Source organism: Camelus bactrianus, chromosome 3 (genome assembly GCF_048773025.1).
Source record: "Camelus bactrianus isolate YW-2024 breed Bactrian camel chromosome 3, ASM4877302v1, whole genome shotgun sequence".
Classification (NCBI taxonomy): domain Eukaryota; kingdom Metazoa; phylum Chordata; class Mammalia; order Artiodactyla; family Camelidae; genus Camelus; species Camelus bactrianus.
Genome location: NC_133541.1, coordinates 5,790,785 through 5,810,372, shown reverse-complemented (window position 1 = coordinate 5,810,372; position 19,588 = coordinate 5,790,785).

Below are 19,588 nucleotides of genomic sequence, written 5' to 3'. Positions count from 1 at the left end.
CTGAGTTTATGATTAACCTCTCTATCCAAAATTTTATTTCCTTTCTTATCTGTTCCCCTCAAGATTGAGGAGTATCAAAGAAAGGGGAGGATTGAAGCTGAGCACGACCCCATGGGGTCCTCCTGGGTACAAAAGCCACTCTGTGTTCACCATTTCTTTTTGTAGAAAAAGGCTTTAATCTCCTAGGCTTTCCCTGAGTCCCAGAGAGCAGACTCAAGCAGTTACTAATTAGGGAAGTGAGGGAATGCAGAGACAAAGGGAAAGCAATCAAGCAAGAAAAATAATGACAGCTTAACACCAGTTCAGTGATAAATCAGAGTCCTAGTTTCTACTCAGGGGCTGTACATAACAATCTAATGCATATCTTCTAGTTGTTCTGCAGAAACTAAGACCCCCCCCCACCCCCACAGCCTCCCTGATACAAACATGCTGACCACAAGTAAACCTCAGACTGGTTGAAGCCGGAAGGTTGATGATTAAGAGTCCCAAAATGTTACCCGGTTACCTCACCATCAATCTATCAGAAGAAAGCCAGGAAGCTACAACCTTCACCCCAAATGTTGCCTTTTAAACCTCCCCCCACCGAAAGCCATCAGGGACTTCTGGTCTTTTGGGCATGAGCTGCCTGTTCTCCTTGCTTGACACCCTGCAAATAAATGCTGTATTTTCCTTTACCACGATCTGGTGTCAGTAGACTGGCCTTTCTGTGAATGGACCTAAGTTAGGTTTGATAACAATAATAGTTGAATCTGTGGTTGTTAATAGTTGAATTCCTCATGGTTTTCCTCCAAAAGCCAGTCGGGAACGTCAGAATGCCTGGTAAATTGCCTCTGAGTCAGTACAGCTGAATCTAAAATAATCTCCTGAAATATGCTCCTCTTCCCATTCTCAGTCCTCCAGGCTGAGCGTCTCATTGCCTGGATCACTCTCTCCCCTTGTCCTTCAAATCTGATCTTGATATGTTCCTTTCTGGCTCAAATGAGATGTTTTTAGTTCAGACTTTCATTGCCCTCTGTCTGAAGTTTTGTAGTTACCTCCTGTCTGGCCAGGGTGCCCACAGTTTCTGTTCTGCTGATGCTTTAGGTCAGTCATTTCTCCCATTTAAATGAGAACCATCAATGGCCGTGTGTGACCTGCTGAAACATATCACATATCTGCACGTTACTCAAGTTGGCTTCTCAGAGTGTTGTTCTAAGTAATGCAACAGTCAGACCACAAAATGGTTGTTTCATGAGCAAAGACACTTGAGAAATGCTGGGTTAAGCAAAGGTCAATAAGCTATTCCTTTAGTCCAGGATTTCTCAGAGTATTTACTGTATTGATGCACACTATGAATTTCCAGGACTTAAAGATTTCCCAAATTATATGGTTATATGCTTCTAGTGTGTCTTAGTGGATACATGCATTTATATGCCCAGAATGCATACTCCTCTGACCCAAACATTTTCTTATTTCCAGTTTTTTCTCAAGTTATTTCTTTTCACCCATACTTTTTGTATCCAATTCTCTAGCCTTTAAAGACTCTATTTATATGTTCCTTTTTCCATGCAGTCTTTATTATTTATGAAGAACTTTTAGGTTGTAAATAATAGAAAACACGATTTCCCCTCAAATTGGAAAAACATAAATTTATTGGTTTAAATCAAGGGTCAGCAAACTATGGTCCTCAGGATGAATCTGGCCTATGGTTTGTCTTGTGAGCTCAGGAACTAAGGCTGGGTTTTACATTTTTAGGTTGTTGAAAAAAATCAAAAGGAGAATATTTTGTGATTCATGAAAATTATTTGAAATTCCAATTTTGGTGTTCATCAATAAAGTTTTATTGAGACCCAGAGAAGTGCATCCCTTTATATGTTTTCTATGCCTGCTTTCCCAGCACAGCAGAAGAACTGAGTAGCTGTGACGCATACCATGTGACACACAAAGTATTTATTCCCTGGAGCTTTGTAGAAAAGGCTTTCCTGGCCCTGGCTTAAATAGCTGAGCAGGTGAGCAGCCCAGGAGACAAGTGGCGCCATTAACAACCTCAGCCAGGGCTCCACGGACGGCAAAGGACTCAGTTTCTTTCTTTGTTTCTATTATCACTTTCTCAGTAAGGTCCGTATTCCTGAGATAACTGCAACAGATTTGGAAATACCTGTCCTTCGTTTCAAATGTGCATAAAATAAATGGGCTTGTCTCAATATTCCCAGAAATATTCTGAGATTTTCTCAAACTAGCCAGCCTTGGAGAGAGAACTTCCACTGTCCCCCAGCACACCTGCACCTGAGCCACTCCTGTGTCCGCAGGGAAGGGCAGCACGGCTTGGCCTGGACATGTCCTTTATGATTGGATTACTGCATTCTGTTGATTCTTATTTTGTAGTTGGCTTTATTCCTTTGATAACTGTGTAAATTTAAAAAGCTAAATCTCTAATATGTTCTTAGAAGCAATGATCAGTACATATACGTAAACTAAAAAACAGAGCAGTATACTGTGTATATCTATTTACATGCAGTGTAATGTGTATGTGCAGTTGAACTGTAATAATTCTACCAAATAAAACTGAAAAAGGAAGAAAAAAAAGAGAAAGTCTGATAACCCTTTTTCCTTCCTCTGAAATACCCCTTATCTACCTATCAGAGTTCAGATATCTCTATTGGAGTTCCAGAGTATTCCTTATGGTTTTCTTCTTTTAGTTTCCAAGTTCTATATTAAGGCAGTCAGTCCTTCACATGTCAAACCCCAAATTCTCACTTATCAAGAAGGAAATACATTTATTATTGGGGGACAGGATAGGAAATATCAATTTTGAAATATGAAAAATATTAACAAAGGTTGATATATAAGACTATGGAAGTAGAAATAGTAAATTAAAAAGATACTTCTAAAGAAATTCAGTATTATTAATTTTTTATTGAAGTATAGTCAGTTTACAATGCATCAATTATTTCTGGTGTACAGCATAATGCTTCAGTCATACATATACACATATATATTTGTTTTCATATTCTTTCTCATTATAGGTTACTACAAGATGTTGAATATTGTTCCCTGTGCTCTACAGTATAAACTTACTGTTTATCTATTTTACGTATACAAGTTAATATTTGCAAATCTTGAACTCCCAATTTATCCCTTCCCACCCCCTTTCCCCCTGGTAACCATGATTGTTTTCTTATGTCTGTGAGTCTGTTTCTGTTTTGTAGATAAGCTCATTTGTGACTTCTTTTTTTTTTTTTTTTTGATGCCACATATGAGTGATATCATATGGTATTTTTATTTCTATTTCTGGCTTAGTTCACTTAGAATGATGATCTCCAGGTCCATCCATGTTGCTGCAAATGGAATTATTTCATTCTTTTTTATGGCTGAGTAGTATTCCATTGTATAAATATACCACAGCTTCTTTATCCAATCATCTGTCCATGGACATTTAGGTTGGTTATTATATACAGTGCTGCTATGAAAATTTTACCTTACATCAAATTACTTAGGTAAAGGTCAAGGAGTACCCAAATCCTGATCATCATGGTGTCTATAATTTACTTTATTTCATCACAGACTGTGTAGTATTGTCTCCTTCACAATTCTGACTTATTCCCTTGCACCCTGGACAGGCGACATTCTCTCTTCCAATGAGGAGGCTCATGTCCCTGGGATGTAGGAGAGCTGAGCCACCAGTCCAGGAATTAGCACATTGCAAGGTTCCTGATCTCACCTCTCTTAGCAATTCTAGCATTTCCTTTCATTCAAATTAAATGTTTGGAAAAGTGTAGCAGCAAGTACTACAAAATAACATTATTTGGATTTCAGCAACATCTTTTGTTATCAGTAATATAATAAAACACCCAGAGAAAATAATGAAAGTATTGCTGCTTATAAAATGTTGGTTTTTCTCTTTCTCCCTTGGGAAAAATATTTTATTTTAATTTCCCCAAAGCAGTTCCTGTTTTATTCAAAGACAACTGGAAATTGCATCTATATACTCATTTCCACAAAGCATGAACAAGTATAAGCATCCTCACAAATCACATTTTACTAAAGACCAGTGGTTACACCAGGAATGACACCAATTATCTCTCTCTCAGAGATAAGTAGTCTAAAATACTGTTTTGAGTTTTGATCCTAAAATGAAATAAATTCGATACTATTTGATCTCATAACATCTTTGTGGGATTATAGTTTATAAAGTAACAGAAACTCTTGCAAATGCAGCATCTGCAATGAGAATATTTGCAGTGCAAATTTTTGTACGTTTTGCATTTGTGACTGTGAATTTGTTAAATACAGAGTTCTCCGTGCTATTCGCACGTGCACATCGAAGGAAGGAGGGTTGCTGTGATCTTGTGTTTGGAGCCCTCACCCTCATTGTGCATAGCCTGTTGGCAAAGCACCCAGACTTGATTCTGTGAGACAAACATTTCCAGGTAAGTTTCAGAATAATTTCCAGAACACTTCCAGGTAAGTTTCCCCTCTTATTCCTGAACCTGCAGCATCTTCTCTCAGTGCCTCCATTCGGTCTTGTCTATAGCAGATGCTCTGTAAAGAAGTGTGTCTCATGCACATTTAAGATGTAAATTCTGAGGGTTTGAAGCCTTGCCTACTGCATTAGTTTTTAGGGCTACCATAACAAAGTCCTACAACTGAGTTGCCTAAACAGCACACATTTATCATCTCAGTTCTGGAGACTAGAAGTCCAAGATCAAGGTGTCGGCAGGGCTGACTTCTCCTGAGGCTGTGAGGGAAAATCTGCTCCAAGCCCCTCACCTGGGCTCTAGGGTCTGCTGGCCATCCTTGGCCTTTCTTATCTTCTGGAAGCATCACCCTGATCTCTGCTTTCATCTCCAGGTTGCATTCTCCATGGAAGTCTCTGTGTCCAAATTTCTCCTTCTTATAAAATCACCAAATTTCTCCTTTTTATAAAATCTAATAGTTATTAACTACCTCCACAACAGCTCTGTTTCCACATAAGGTCACCGTCTGAGCCATTGGGGGTTAGGATTTGTACATATGAATTTTGGTGGGGAGAACATGGTTCAATTTGTAAGACGCGTGAAGAAGAACCGCTACCCCAGACCAAAGTGACCCTTATCGGCAAAAGCTTTTCAACATGTTTCAGCACCAAGGTTCTCAAAGTTGACTGCATGTTGTATTTTCTGTAGGCTTTAAAAAGCCCTGATGCTCAGCTTGCATCTTGAACCAATTAAATTATGATCACACAAGGGGGAACCAGGCACCAGTATTTCTTAAAACTTCTCAGATGTATATTCAAGGTTGATGGCCAGTAGTTTAGAGTAACCCTGTCAATTGGAGGTCCTCCCAGCCTCCTTACTCAGAAAATAATCAAAGAGACCTCTGGTCTCTCTGAAACAGCTCCCCAGAAGCCCGAGCGCTCACCCAGGTTCTAGTCAAATCCTGCTTAGTAAGCCATGCTTAACCTGCAGCGAGGTCTGGAACCTTGGCTCAAAGCCGGCCGGAAGCACCGAGCCAGTGGTAACTGGGCGGCTACTAGAGGGCGGCGTGTTGAAAGGCGGGGAAGGGATAACAGACAACCTGACAGAGGATGAGAGGCTGGGGGGGCCAGACAGCAGTCATGGCTCCGAATGACTTCGAACATAAAAGCCAGTTCAACAGCTTCTGTCTAAGACACAGGAAAATGCATATTGCATTTTTGGAGATAAATATTCAAAAAACATGAAAAGAAATATTTGTTTAAGAAGAGATGCACTTCAGTTAACTGAAGAATGAAATTTTTCATTTCCTGATAATACTGGGTGAATCTGGTATTTTTCTGGAATAAATCTGTTATTTTATTTGCAAAATTGGATAAAATTCATTTACGCAATTGGCAGAAGACATCAATTATCTTACCCCTGGTCTCAAGTTGGTGAGATTCGACACATGTCCTGATCTCAGTGATTGGCTATTCATTCTACTTCCAACTTGATGGCGTAAAATTGCAAAGGAGGGTCCTCAGCTTTTAGGAGCGCTAAGCTGGCAGCGCTGGAATAAACATGGACAGTCACGTGCCTTTTCTTACAGCAGCTGAGGGGTGTATTTGGGTTCTTGCTGTGCGTGGATGGATCCTCCCCTCTGGAATTCTCGGGCTTTCCTGAGGGGGTCTGATGGGACTTGTGATCAGCTGATCTTGGAGTTGTGTCTGTGGAGGTTATTCAATCGGGCAATCTCTGCACGTAGCCACCTGTGTGGCCACGTGCGATCGGAACTCCCCTGGGTAATCAACACGCAGGGGAGCTGCTGAGAGCATGTGTGCACCCCAGGAGCAACCACACTGTGTACACGCAGACATCACATTAGGTCAGAATGATGTCTGGTAAAACACATCATCTCCTTTGAATTATTGCAACATGTAAGCTGAGTTTATTTGGATTGCATTATTTTCAAGTAATCCAAAGACAAGCACCAAAATGATGTTAAATGCTGGCGGCTAAATGAACTTGAAGAACTCATAAGAGAGAAAGAGATAAATGTAGCTTGACATTTTCAGCTCAGAGAAGATCTTAATGTTTTGACAGTGTTTGTTAGCCTAATGCAGAATTTTAAAATGGTTTAGTCAAAACTTTTTTTTCTTACACATTTGAGGAGCACCAAGCCTGTGATAAACACTGTAGGGCAAAGGTGTGCAGTGAAGGAAGAATATTTTAGTTCTCTTTTCTTTCTTTCAGATACTTGGCCACATAAGAAGGGCTCGTTTGTGCAACAGCAGACAATCCAGGGTAACTGGTTTCTGCAATTTAACAGGCGTAAACAGACAAACTCCACAAGGACAGTTTGGGAAAAGCTGTCTTGATGATCACATGGAAAAGAGGAAAATGAGCAAAGGGCTTAACTGGCCATGAGCTCAATGAGAATCCAGAGGGAAGTACATGTCTTTAAAATTAATACGCAATTCTGAGCCACCTTCACCTAAATCTGTGACCCAAATCTAGGGGAGACACGGCTGTGCTCTGCTCTGCACTGTCTGTTTCCTGTCTGGACGCTTCAGGGTCTGAGCCGTCAGACACTCCTTGCTACGTGATTTATGTAAAAAGTGACTGTTTATGAGCCTCATGCTATCAGCGCTTGTCACCGTGATAGAAAGTTAAGTGCAAGACTTTTTAGTGACTAGGAAGAGGTTTGTGATAAAACAATCTTGCTATGAATCTCTTGGAGGTAAGACTCTGCCAAGTACGCAGGTAGTGCTGACACCGCTGCCCACTTTGATGCTTCCAGCTCACGCCCGGGAGGCATAGCCAGGGGCTTAAAGCAGTGCCACTAACAAGGGACTGGAGGGAGGGCTACGGGGCGCGAGGCAGGGCTGCGTGGACGCTGCTACTCCATGTCCAGGGCTTCTGTCAGTCATGAATCTCCAAGACTCTGCCCCAGAGGAGGGCGTTCAGCTGCCCACCTCACACAGTCTTCCCACTGGGAACTTCAGGTGGTACTTGGCAGGGGCCGCAGTGCCTCCAGGGAAATGCCGGGGCAGGCAGGGGTCAGGGGCTGTGCATGGGGGGAGTGGGAACAGGCTGAAGAAAGGGGCCTCCAGGCTGCCCCTGGGGCAGACTGGCAGCAAACCACACAGCCTTGGTCGCTGCCTCGCTGGCTGGAAGCAGCCAAGACCAGGGGATGCCGAGGGGAGCCGCGGCGCCGTGTTGGATCCCTGGTTCTCCTACCCAGACCGGACACTGCGAGGGACGTTTGCAGAAGGTAAACCTCCTCAGGGTGTGGCCTTGGGAGTCCAGTCTGAACCCCATCAAGCCTGCCCTTCCCACCACGAGAGAAGGCACTTTGTCACCAGCTTCCTCCCTCTCATCTTTCTACAGCTCCAGAAAGACTTCCCCTGAAAATATTTAAAAGGAGCCAAAGAATAAAGTAGCATGTGAGGGATTAGAAAGGCTGCCCGCTGCCTTTTCAGGGGAGCAGGAAGTGCTTGAAGAGAGAAGGAGAGACTGCAGCTGGTAACGGTGACGGTGACGTGACGTGACGTGTTGGGAGCTGGCGGTGACGCAGAGCCCCGCCACCACCATAAACACTTCTCCCCACGACTGCGGGTCATTTACCTCTTCCTGGTTTTCCCCGACTCAGTGTGTGGAGTCACACCCGCAGTCACTTCTCATGTGGATTCCGCTTTTGACCAACACGTTTCCCAGTTGTCTCCATCCCAAAGCACTGTCCACCTCCCAGCCAGGAGCTCTTCTGGATTTAAACAGGGATCAAAAAATATTCTCTCTAATCGGGCTTTTCCAGAGGTACAGCCTTGGTTTGTCCAAATGATCATTTACTAAGAACGAAAAAGCAAGGCTGAATGTGGCCCAGACAAGCCTGAGCAGCCGGGCGTTGATGCAGCAAAGGTCTGAGCGGAAGAAATAAACTCTTGAAAACTGAGTTTACGTATTTTCTAAGACTCTTGAGAAAAGTGCAGAAGATGTGGCTGTTATGAATAGTCTGGAAACAGCGGACCAAGAGCGCATGGAGAGCTGTGTACTTTTCTTCATCAACTGTTTATAAAACTGAAAGAACTCTTGTTGACAGAGTCTCTATTATTTCTTTTTATTATTGTGGTAAAAGTTGTTCTGCCTCTGTGTGTATGCGAATATAAATAGAACCATTTGCAATTCTGTCTTCAAATGTATGAACAATCATGGTCCTCAGATGAGTGAAGGGCAAGGGGATATGTCCCCCCAATGTGGCCTCTGCCATGGCAGGGTGTGACTGCAGACAAAACCCCCCATCGTTCTGAAGTTCACCTGCCAAGGCCCAGGTGCGATGGACGAAAAGGCACAGAAGTGAGCGAGAGCAATGGGAGAGGCGTGTACGACATCCAGGTGTAAACATGGGCCTTTCATGAGAAGGAGGAAGCAGAGGTACAGAAAAAGAAGAAAAGAAGCGCCTGTGCCTGCCGGGCTCCCAGGGAACCACCTGCAGCCTGTCCGAGAAACCCCCCCAGGGTTTCCAGTCTTTATTTCCGGTTATTTCTGTGACCCACGTGCACGGAAACACAGCTCACACTGACGAGAAGTGGCTGTGAATGTCTGCCAGCCATTTTGCAGCATCTCTACGTGCACCTCGCTGTCCTGGGGGATGTCCTGCGTGGGGCCTGCACTGACATGACCCCAGGCTGCAGGGAGCACCAGCCTGGGGAGCAAACACTCACGGGGGATCGTCGTGACCTGAGTGTGCTGAATGTGTCCAAAGGTGGGATGTTGAGAGCAGTAGTCTTGAGAGGTACCCAGTGGCCCAGGGCCATTTCTTCTGTCTGCACCAGGGTTCGCTTTGATGTTCCCAGATCCTGGTGCTAAGGCAGGGCTTCTGTAGGCCACACATTTGCCAGGGCAGCCTGATGGGGCCAGGGAACGTGGGTGACCTGGAGTAGGTCAGGTCTTCTCTGGAGCAGAGTTGCTGGGGCTTCTGGGCCAGGGCGACCTCCCCTGCCCTCACAGTAAGACAGAGGAGACGAACCTGGGACTCCAGGCCTGACTTCTGGGAGCTCCCCGTGGAGGGATGGCTCTGTGTCCCAAAGGGCTTTGTAGGAGCAGCAGAATGACGCTCAGAGTAGCAGCTGCTGCCCCGGCAGACCTCCAATCACTGTGTGTCTGTGGGAACCCACACACACCCCAGGGCAGCCTCACGGGCATCTTTGCTGCAGAGAAGAAAGCTGTTCTGGATGCCAGCTTTGAACAGGTCACCTCCCACCTACAGAGCCAGGAAAACTCTGGGACCTGTGTGGAGAGCATGGTGCTGCCTTTCCACGGCTCTGAGCTGCTGTGGACGTGGCTTTGCTTCAACCTCCCCTGAGCCAGAGGAAGTACACAGACATGTTCTTAGCGATGAGATGCTAAGATCTGTCTGTTCCCCAGGGGATGTGCAGACCTCAGAAGCATGAAACATGAGCGGGAAGGGCTTTTCCAGGGGAGCACAGTCTCCCTGATGTCTGGCACTTCACTTTCTTCATTTAAAACTCTCTTCAAAATGGTTCTGTGACACCAGGTGGTTATAACATAACCGAGCAGTCTGGCTGCTGCGCTGCAGTTGCAGTTGGCCTCCCAGTCCAGGAGGCTGACCTGCCAGTGCTTTTAGCTGCTCAGGAGCAGAGGTACACATTGTCGTTCTTCTTCCTTAATGAGGGAGGATCTGGAGGGGTCAGCTCACTTCCCCAGGTCACCCCTTGCATCAGGGACTCGAGACACTCCTGTCGCGCCCTGCGCTGCTGCCCTGAGGGGCCTTCCTGGCTGGACTGGAAAGGGAATCGGAAACGCTTCACTCAGCAGCACGTTGGCATCAAGCTGTGAGCTAAGTGAGAAGCCGCGGGGAGATTCATCCTCAGATCTGTTTCGCTCCGGGCTGGAGGCTGCCGCCGCCACCATGCAGAGCCACCCGGGGCTGCGCTCAGGGCTCTCCAAGAAGAAACCAAGCCTCGGAGTTTAGGACAAGATGGGCAGGACGGCCGGGCCAGAATCCAAGCTGGGAAAGTGAGTCTCCGTTCTCTCTTTCTTCAGGAGCTCAAACAGAAATGAGACCCCGTCATCTCCGGGCACCCAGACGAGCCTGGCGATGTGGAGGCACCAGGACGTGTCAGGCTGGACAAAAGGAGACAAGGGGGAGTGTGTGTGTGTGTATGCGTGCGCGCATGTGAGAGGATGACTTTGAAAATGGAGGAGCAGAGAATGAGAAGTGCAGCAGGGAAATCAGGAAATGAAACAAAAAGAGTGTTTATTCTGACTCCGTCTTAGGTGTTTTACAGTCGGCAGCCTAGAGAGTTGGCAACGTTAATGGTCTCACTTCTTCAGAAAACAAAAATGTTACCATTCTCAATTTTTTTTTCTCTTGTTGTTCAAACAGGTACATGACACACTTGGAAAGATAAAGATACAAAGACCTACAAAAATCTAGAACTCAGAATGAGCTACCGCTTGTAGTGTACAGGCAAGCACACCTCCCTGGGACTCAAAGGAGTCATCTCCTGCCATGTGTCTCGGGTCCTTTCTGAGGCTGAGGGGTCAGTGTTCCCGTGAGTGCTGGGGACCTGGGACCCTGTGCGTCCTGTTAGAGAGAGTGGAGGGGCTGGGCCCAGCGCTTCCTACCTGCTCCCCAGCTCCCTCCCGCTTCTGTTCTCCCACTGTCCTTTCTCCTCCTCCTCCTTGTCTTGCTCACCTAAGACCCCCGGAGCCAGGGTGCAGCTCAGCACCTGCTGCTGTAAAGAACGGCAGCCCCTAAGGATGCACGCTCCCCACAGCTCCACCGCCGGAAGCCTGCCATGCGTTGCAGCTCGTCATTAAACGTCCACCATGGTTATCTTGGCATTTCAGCATTTGGCGGCTGGGGGTTAATTTCTGGGTGTGCTGTAGCTTGAAGAAATACAGTATCTTTGCTTTGGTTCATAAACTCAGATTTTCCTTAAAATTTCGTTCTGTCAGACCCTTTGCATTCACACTGCTTGCAGATGGCAAACGTACCGTCCCCCCGTGTGCCATCGCATCACAGCCCCTGGGAATCCTCGCCCAGCCCCTCCTCTGGCCTTTCACGGAGACATGTCCACCCATACGACGCACCGCATTCACTGTCACACCATCCAGATATTGTTTCGAGGTCACATCATAACATGCGCTGTGGATAAACCATTTCAACTCAGACATAATGGCCTGCACATCAACGCAGTGACACACAGCCTAGTTCCTGACAACGCCGCCTGCGCTGGGGAGAGCCACTGCATTTCTAATGAAGCCCGGCAGAAAGGGAGGGTCGCCAAAAGCAGATGTTACAAAAATAGCCTCTGCCATTAAGGCAGCAAAACAATATGAAAATGGGAGGCACTTGAGGCCAGTGTGCATTTCCATAATTTATGGAAATGGCTTTTTCCTACATTTAATGGGCATCCGGAGCTCCATTAAGAACCTGCCCCCTCTCCTTCTTCTTTTGTATCCTCAAATTATAAATCACTACATCATTCTGCGGGGTTTTTGGTTTTAATCTCATTTAACTTATTGAAACGCGATCTGCTGTTTTCTTTGATTTGGGTTTGATGGACACCCCAGGACGTACAGCAAGCTTGGCAAGTCCTGGGCTGGAATCAGCAGCAAACTGCTGTTGGCGTGTTGTGTTCATAATCATCATACCGCAGGCTGCCCCCATCCGGGGGTCTTCCCCAGAGCTCTCTTTCTCCCCCTGGTGGGGGCAACTGGCAGAATCAGCCAGCCTGGGGTCTCTTCCCGCTCCCTTGTCCCCCAGCCTGACGTGGCAGCCCTGCCAGTTGCCGTGAGCCCGGTTTCATCCCCTTCCTCAGGCGACTGTTGTGAAAGGAGGACAAACACTGTGGCTACCAAGAAGGCAGCCCTCTGGGCCCCGCTGTCGCTGTGAATGAAATGGGAGGAGGCAAGAGGAGGCACTCCCTGAGGGCTGCCTGGAAGGTGAGGGCAGGCTCTAGGGGAGCCCACGAGCACCCCAGCTGACGCCGCCTCCCACGGGAGCACTGCGAGGCCAGTGCCCCCCAAGTCTGCCCCGCAGCGCTCCCGGTGCGCCTGCTCCTGCCTGTGGTCACTGACCACTCCCTGTCTCCTGAGGCAGCCGGGAAGCCGAGGCTAATGGGACATGCTCTCTGCTGCGAGGAGCCCACATCACTGCAATTCCAGATGACGAACGGTACACATAAGAGTGGGCACAGAAGTGACCACTCTGCGGGGGACACCCAGGGAGAGCTCCCCGGGGGTGGGGGGTAGTTGACTGAGACACTGCAGGGTAAAGAGGGGCTGAAAGATAGAGAAGTGGAGGACGGAATTTCCAACAAGCACACCAGCTGACTTTGAAGAATGGAGGCTCTGGGAGCACCAGGGTCGTGGGGCCCAGAGCAGCAGGACCTCGAGCCACAGCAGGAGGGGGTGGCCCGCATGACCTATGGACGGTGCATTGAATTTAAGTTTTTATTTTTCATTGAAGTATAGTCAGTTTACAATGTTGTGTTAGTCTCTTGTGCGCCACATAGTGATTCAGTTATACATACATATTCTTTTCCACTATAGGTTACTACCAGATATTGAATATAGTTCCCTGTGCTCTACAGTAAGAACCTGTCATTTATCTATTTTGTATATAGTAGTGAGTATCTGCAAATCCCAAACTCCCAATTTATCCCTCCCACCTCACTTCCCCACTGATAACCATAAGTTTGTTTTCTATGTTTGAGTCTGTTTTTCTTTTGTAAATAAGTTCATTTGTGTCATTTCTTTTTTTAGATTCCACATATAAGCAATAGCATATGGTACGTGTCTTTCTGGCTTACTTCACTTGGAATGATAATCTCTAGGTCCATCCATGTTGCTGAAAATGGCATTATTTCATTTTTTATGACTGGGTAGTATTCCATTCTATCTATCTATCTATCTATCTATCTATCTATCTATCTATCTATCTATCTATCTGTCTATCTATCTATCTATCTATCTATCTATCTATCTATGCCACAACTTCTTTATCCGTTGGATGATCTGTTGGCCATTTAGGTTGTTTCCATGTCTTGGCTATTGTAAACAGTGCTGCTATGAATATTGGGGTGCATGTATATTTTCAAATTAGAGTTTCCTCTGATAAATGCCCAGGAGTGGGATTACTGGACCCACTGATGTTTAAAGTCAGGCAGTGGCATGGGCAGATAGTCACTGACAGGTCCTAACTGGGACCACATGGAGCATGGACTGGAAGGAACAGGTCAGAATGTTGGGACAGCAGTGAGGGCCTGAATGAGGGCTTGGCCCCGGAAGGGAAGAAAAGTGGTTTTTGCTGAGTGATACTGAGGTGGAATTTGCAGAACATGGTGTTGAACAGCTGAGGGGAGAAGTGCAGGTGAGGACGATGAGGAGACCCCCAGCTCAGTGCCTGGGAGCAGAGGTGACCTTGATTAGGACGAGAAACACAAGGTTAGGAACAGGAGGTAAATGTGGTCTCTAAGTCTCCGGCGGTGGGTGGAGAAGGACACCACTCACTGTGCCTCAGGTGGACAGATAGGTGGTCTGTTGCTCTCACTAATCACCCAGGATTACAGGGAAGTAGAAGTTGTCCAGCGGTAGAAATGGGAAACACACAGATGCAACCAAATAACCAAGATGAAAAGGGAAGCTGTGGCCAGTTGACTCAAACAACAAAAATGCAGAAAAGAAAAAAGGAAAACAGCACATAAAGCTCTAAACTTAGGTGAGATGGAGGGAATAAAATCAAGTAAATCCATTAGAATGCGTAAATTTTTCTCTTTTTCAGTAAGCTTTTTATTGGGTAAAATTTCAACCTCCAAAGGATGTAAGCGTTATAAAGAACTTCCTGTATAACCTTCATCAGGACCACCAACTGTTATGACTTTGTCGCATGCATTTTATCATCCTCTCTCTAATAGCTGTAATATTTTTCTGAACTATTTGAGGGTACGTTACACACATGGTGACCCTTTACTCTTAAATAGTTCAGTATGAATTCCCTAAGAAGAGGGGTAGTCTCTAAAAAACCACAGTAAAAGTGTCAAAATCAGGAAATTCACACCTTGTTTTATATATAAGCTGTACATCACATCATATCTCATCAGTTGTCTCTGTAATATAATTTATAGCAAATTTTTCCTGTTCAGGATCCAATTTGGGATCACACATTCCATTCCGTTGTCATATATAATCTGGAAGGACTCCTCGCCCTTCCTTTGGCTTTCAGGACACTGACATTTTTAAGGAATCCAGGTCAGTTATTTTGTAGGGTGACCTTCAGTTTGGTTTTGCATAACGTGTCACCATTATGAGACTTAGCTGATTCTGCATTTTGCATCCATATTGCAGAAGCAATGCTGTATCGTTCCCTGTGCATTTTATCAAGACCACAGGATGTCCCCTAATCTCTTTGTTTGTAAAAATATCCTTGATGATGCCATTAAAGTGGTGTCCACCAGAGTTTTCCATCATGAAGTTATTGTTTTTCACACTTGTAATTTGTCATTTGTGGAGAGATGCTTTGAGACCATGAACATATCCTGTTTTTTGTCAAACTCTTACCCACTGATATTAGCAACCAATGATGTGAGGACTGAGAACAAGAAACAAGAAAGCTACAGAGGCAATATTAACATCAGATAGGGCAGAATTTAATATTGAAGACTCTAAACAATATGGAGGGATATTGTACCAGTGGCAAAAGTCCCAATTTCTGAATAAAATATATCAATAATAAACCTTAATACCCCAAACAACATAGAAAAAAAATAGACGTATAAACATAATAACATGATGAAAGGCTTTTATAAACATCACTCAATCAGATTTTCCCCTAGGAAAATAATAAGGACATAGATTAATTTTAAAAGTTAATTAAAACTTATAAATGTGTAAATAAATAGTAAGTGTATAGAGATAAACACATTCTTTGGGGAGTGTTCTGTATGTTTATATATGGATTATTTATAAAATTGTTATGTACTTAGCTACAAAAGCCATAGCTTATATATTTTAAAAGTAGAGGCTCTTTTTTTAGTTCACATTCTCTGATTATAAGCTAATGAAAGTCAGAAATAAGTGATAAATGATAAGGAAAAAAATTTGACTCTTCAGATATTGAGAACGGCCATGTTAGATACCTTATGGATTAAAGAGAAAATTAAAACTGAAATTAAAATTATTTAGAAAGCAATAAAAAAGCATTTTATACCAAAACCTATGGTGCAAACATAAATGCTATATATACTGATTGCTACCATTATTTAAGAAGAGGAACTATGTATAAAAAATACTTGTGTTCATCTCAATAAATTAGGAAATAAGCCAAAAAATACAAACAAGAATCAAGGAGAAATAAATAAAAGGGTATTAGAAACAATGCAATTTGAAACAATGAAAGCAATAACTGAAATGAAACTATAAATCCAAATCTGGTTTTTAAAACAATCAATATGATCAATGAACCTTTCACAGGCTTCATTAAGCACATTGCTGGAGTCATAAACACGAGCCCATCAGGGAAACGTATCCATCACACAAAAAAGCATAAGCAAGAAGGTTAGGCAGCTAAATATATGTCATCTTGGAGCATCTCCTACTCTCAAAATACCTAAGAAGCTACGCCACACTTTTTAGATGACCTGACTCCAAAAAGATGGAATCACGCTGGAGGCTGGTAGACCACTGTTTCAAAAGCAGTGTTGGGGGATCTTTACATTGTGAAACAAAGAAGCTTCCTCTCGCTGCTTTTACCCTTCAAAGATTCGGCCCCAACCTCGGTTCTCCTCATGCTTTCTCCGCATCCCTCACATGTTCACACGTGCCCTCCTTCCCCTTCTTGGCCAACGTTTCACAGCCAGACCAGGTGGGGTGGACCAGGAGGGGGCGCGCCTCTGTTTCAGTGAATCCGCTCCAGTGTTCTGAGCCTTGGGCTTAGGGCTGCATGAAAGAATTCAGATGTGATATTTCCATAATATTATCATTTAAGGAAGCTCTTCTTTATACCTCAGGAACTGATATCACACTTTCACTTAGCACAGGCATTTAGTTTTGCTATGCTCTCGGAGTTGAAATATGGTACATGCAAATTAAACATGAACAAAACACAACCTTCTCGTTCCTGCGTGTAAAATGCAGGACTCTCACCGGCTGGATCTCGTAGACACTGCCAGGGAGCAAACCAGCACAGAGATGGGAGCTGGCCGAGGGCAGGGGTGGGGGCAGCGCAGCGACGTGCTGGGGGGTCTGGACTGCGCCTTCCTGAGTCACAGTTTCAGGAGCTCAAGGGGTAAAGAGGTCAGTGTGTAAAGCGTGGGTTTGGGAATCCAGGTGTTTGGGTTTGAATCCTGCTTTTATTGCTCATTAGTTGTATAACTTTAGTTAAATTAATGTTAATATTTATGCTTCAGTTTCCCATGTGTAAAAAGGTAACAATAGCGTTTTTTCTTATATGGTTTCCTTACATGGGGATTAAGTGGGATATGAAATAAATTGCTTATAACACTGACTGACACAGAAGAAGTGCTATGTTTAGCTATAATTATTTTAAGCTAGATCAATAGTTTGGGGGAGACTCATTTTATTACACACTTTAATTTCATTTTTGTGATGAAAAATAAGATACAGAACACACCAGTAGCGAAAGCCCCAATTTGCAAATAAAATGCATCAGAGCCTGGGTGCAGGTCCTCGCTCACATTTGTGTTTGTGTGTGCCCATGCCTGTGTGTGTGCGTGCGTGCACGGTCACGGTAGCTACGAACTCCCCAGTCACTTAAATGCACGAGCTCCTTGAGCTGCGAAGCCTTCATCCTTACAGGATTCTATGCTCTAAAAATACTGTAAAATGTCAGGTGGCGTTGTGTGTACTTGACAAACACCCACTGAAGGAAGAAAGGCAGCAGTCACGGTGTCATTTAGACCAAGTACCCGAAGGATGAGGCTGACTGTCCAGAAGGTCCACTTTCACTTGCTGTCTGCGGAACGGCTCGTGAGCATTAAGAATGTATTTGAATGTGCCTATTATTTTTGCATGAACTAAATATTTCCTTAATATCACTTCTGGGGCTATTGACAGTAGTCTTTAGAAGAAAGTTGTCTTTCCGTGCACCTGACAGGCGGCTTGTCCTGTGGGCCTGTGGCAGGGTCCCCGCTCAGCTCTGCTTTAGGACGTCACAAGGCTGCCCTGGCTCCCCTTCCTTGACTCACTATTTCATCTCTCTGTATCTTGAACCTCCCAAGAACATACTCCCTTTGATTGTGTGATTTAGGGCATCTCTTCGCGGGAAGGAAAAATCAAGGAAGAGTGTTTTCCCAGTTTCCTGTATGTCAGATAGGGGCGAGAGCCTCTTTTTTAACAATTAGTCCAGATATTTTCTTCCATGTCTGTCCTGGGGCAGGAGCCAACTTCTATTTGTCTTGTTTTCAGGGACAGACTGATTTCCAAGTCTGGGGCATAGCCCCCCGTCTGCACATCGCTGGGGGCAGTGAGTCTGTGGGTGACACCTTCTGCCCGTTGTAATTGAAAACAGTTTTGTGTCTTTCTCTGGCGTCCAATAGAGACCCATTCTGAGTGATGGGATTAGGGAGAGTGGCTTTAATTTTCTTCTTCTCATTCCCCCCCAATTTCTATAATGAACACGTTTAACTTTTATGAACAGAAGAGAGAGGAAAACTGTGATGAGGTGTGGGCATTGATCACCGACGCATTAATTGGAGAATCAGAATAGGTTGAAATTGTGCCTCCGCAGCGAGTCAGGCAAAGTAAGTAAAGGCACATTAAAGGCAGTTTTGGTTTCTAAGCACCTCAGAAGTATAAATAAAAGACACAAAACAGCAGTTATAGCATTTCAGAAAATTAGTAAGCTCAGGGACAAGGGAGGTATATCGTTATTCTATAAATAAATAGCACAGCTTTAAGCTTATATTGCTTTTGTTTGCGGATGAATTTGAGTTTGAATATCATATGCAAATTGAAAATGCAGGTAGCCCAGAGAGACTATACCCTTACGTTTTCATCACATAATAAATCACTTTTGAATCCTTCCAAATGAATTTACTCCTTGTACTGGTATTAAATTTAAATACATTGGCATAGAAGTTTAATTTTATAATTAGTTTGTGCCGTGCAACCCTGTAGGGAGCCAGAGCGGGGGTGGGGCTTGCGGGGAGAGAAGGAGGAGGAGGAGTGGGCTGGGGAGATAGGGGAGGAGTTTGCTGTCTGATCCAGGAAGCGCAGGCTTCAGCTGCTTGAGAGCCCCTTTCAGAAAGAAGATGGTAGAAATCGGGGACTTCTCCAGAGTGCAGGGTCTGAACAGTTTTTTGAATCACCCCGGCCATGCCCTCCTGTCTCCAGCCAGTCACTTTTTGCGCCTCGTAGCTTCCGTGCTGGCAAAGCCCAGTCTGAGGCAGGTGGGAGAGGGCAGGTGGGAGAGGGGGACAGGTGGGCACTCCCAGGCTTGTTGAGTGAGGGGGACGTGGCTGTGGGCGGCTCACCAGGAGCAGCCTCCTTGCCGTCTCTGAACCCCCAGGAGCGTGTCCCAGGCAGCCAGGATGCGGGGTCCCGCACGCCCTGGGTGGAGCCAGGGTGAGCATGTCCTCATCCTGTCTTCCCATTTCCTGCCAGAGAGCGTCTGTGCTGCTCTAAAGCTGTCTAGGACGGTGTGTCTGAGAGCAGCTCATCCGATGTCTACCTAGGTTGTCCAAATGGGAAGAGTAAGCCAGGATCTCTGCGTCAGGATCCGCAAGTTCCTTTAGTTCCTGAGCCTGAATTTCACCTGCCGTGATGGTGTGAAGCATCAGAAAAAGTGGAGTGAGAATAAAGAGGGGTGATTATGAGAGTGTGAAAGGCACGTCCGTGATTATAAACAGAAAAAAGAGCAATTGTCAACTCTGGTTTGGACTCGATGAGACACCAAGGAAGGGTTTCTGTTCATAGAAAACCACTCTCGGCTGAGTTGGAAGCTGACTGTGGGCTGGTGGAGCTGCAGGGATTCTTAAAAAGCTCCAGCCCCCGTGGTCTACTCCCTGGGAAACAGAACTCGTCAGGAGGCTGGGAGGAGAAGGGGAGGGTGAGCGTCGTCGTGCTCGAGGCGACTGGAGGCTGGAGGCATTCAGTGTCAGTTCTCATGGCTGCTGTTCATTTTCGGG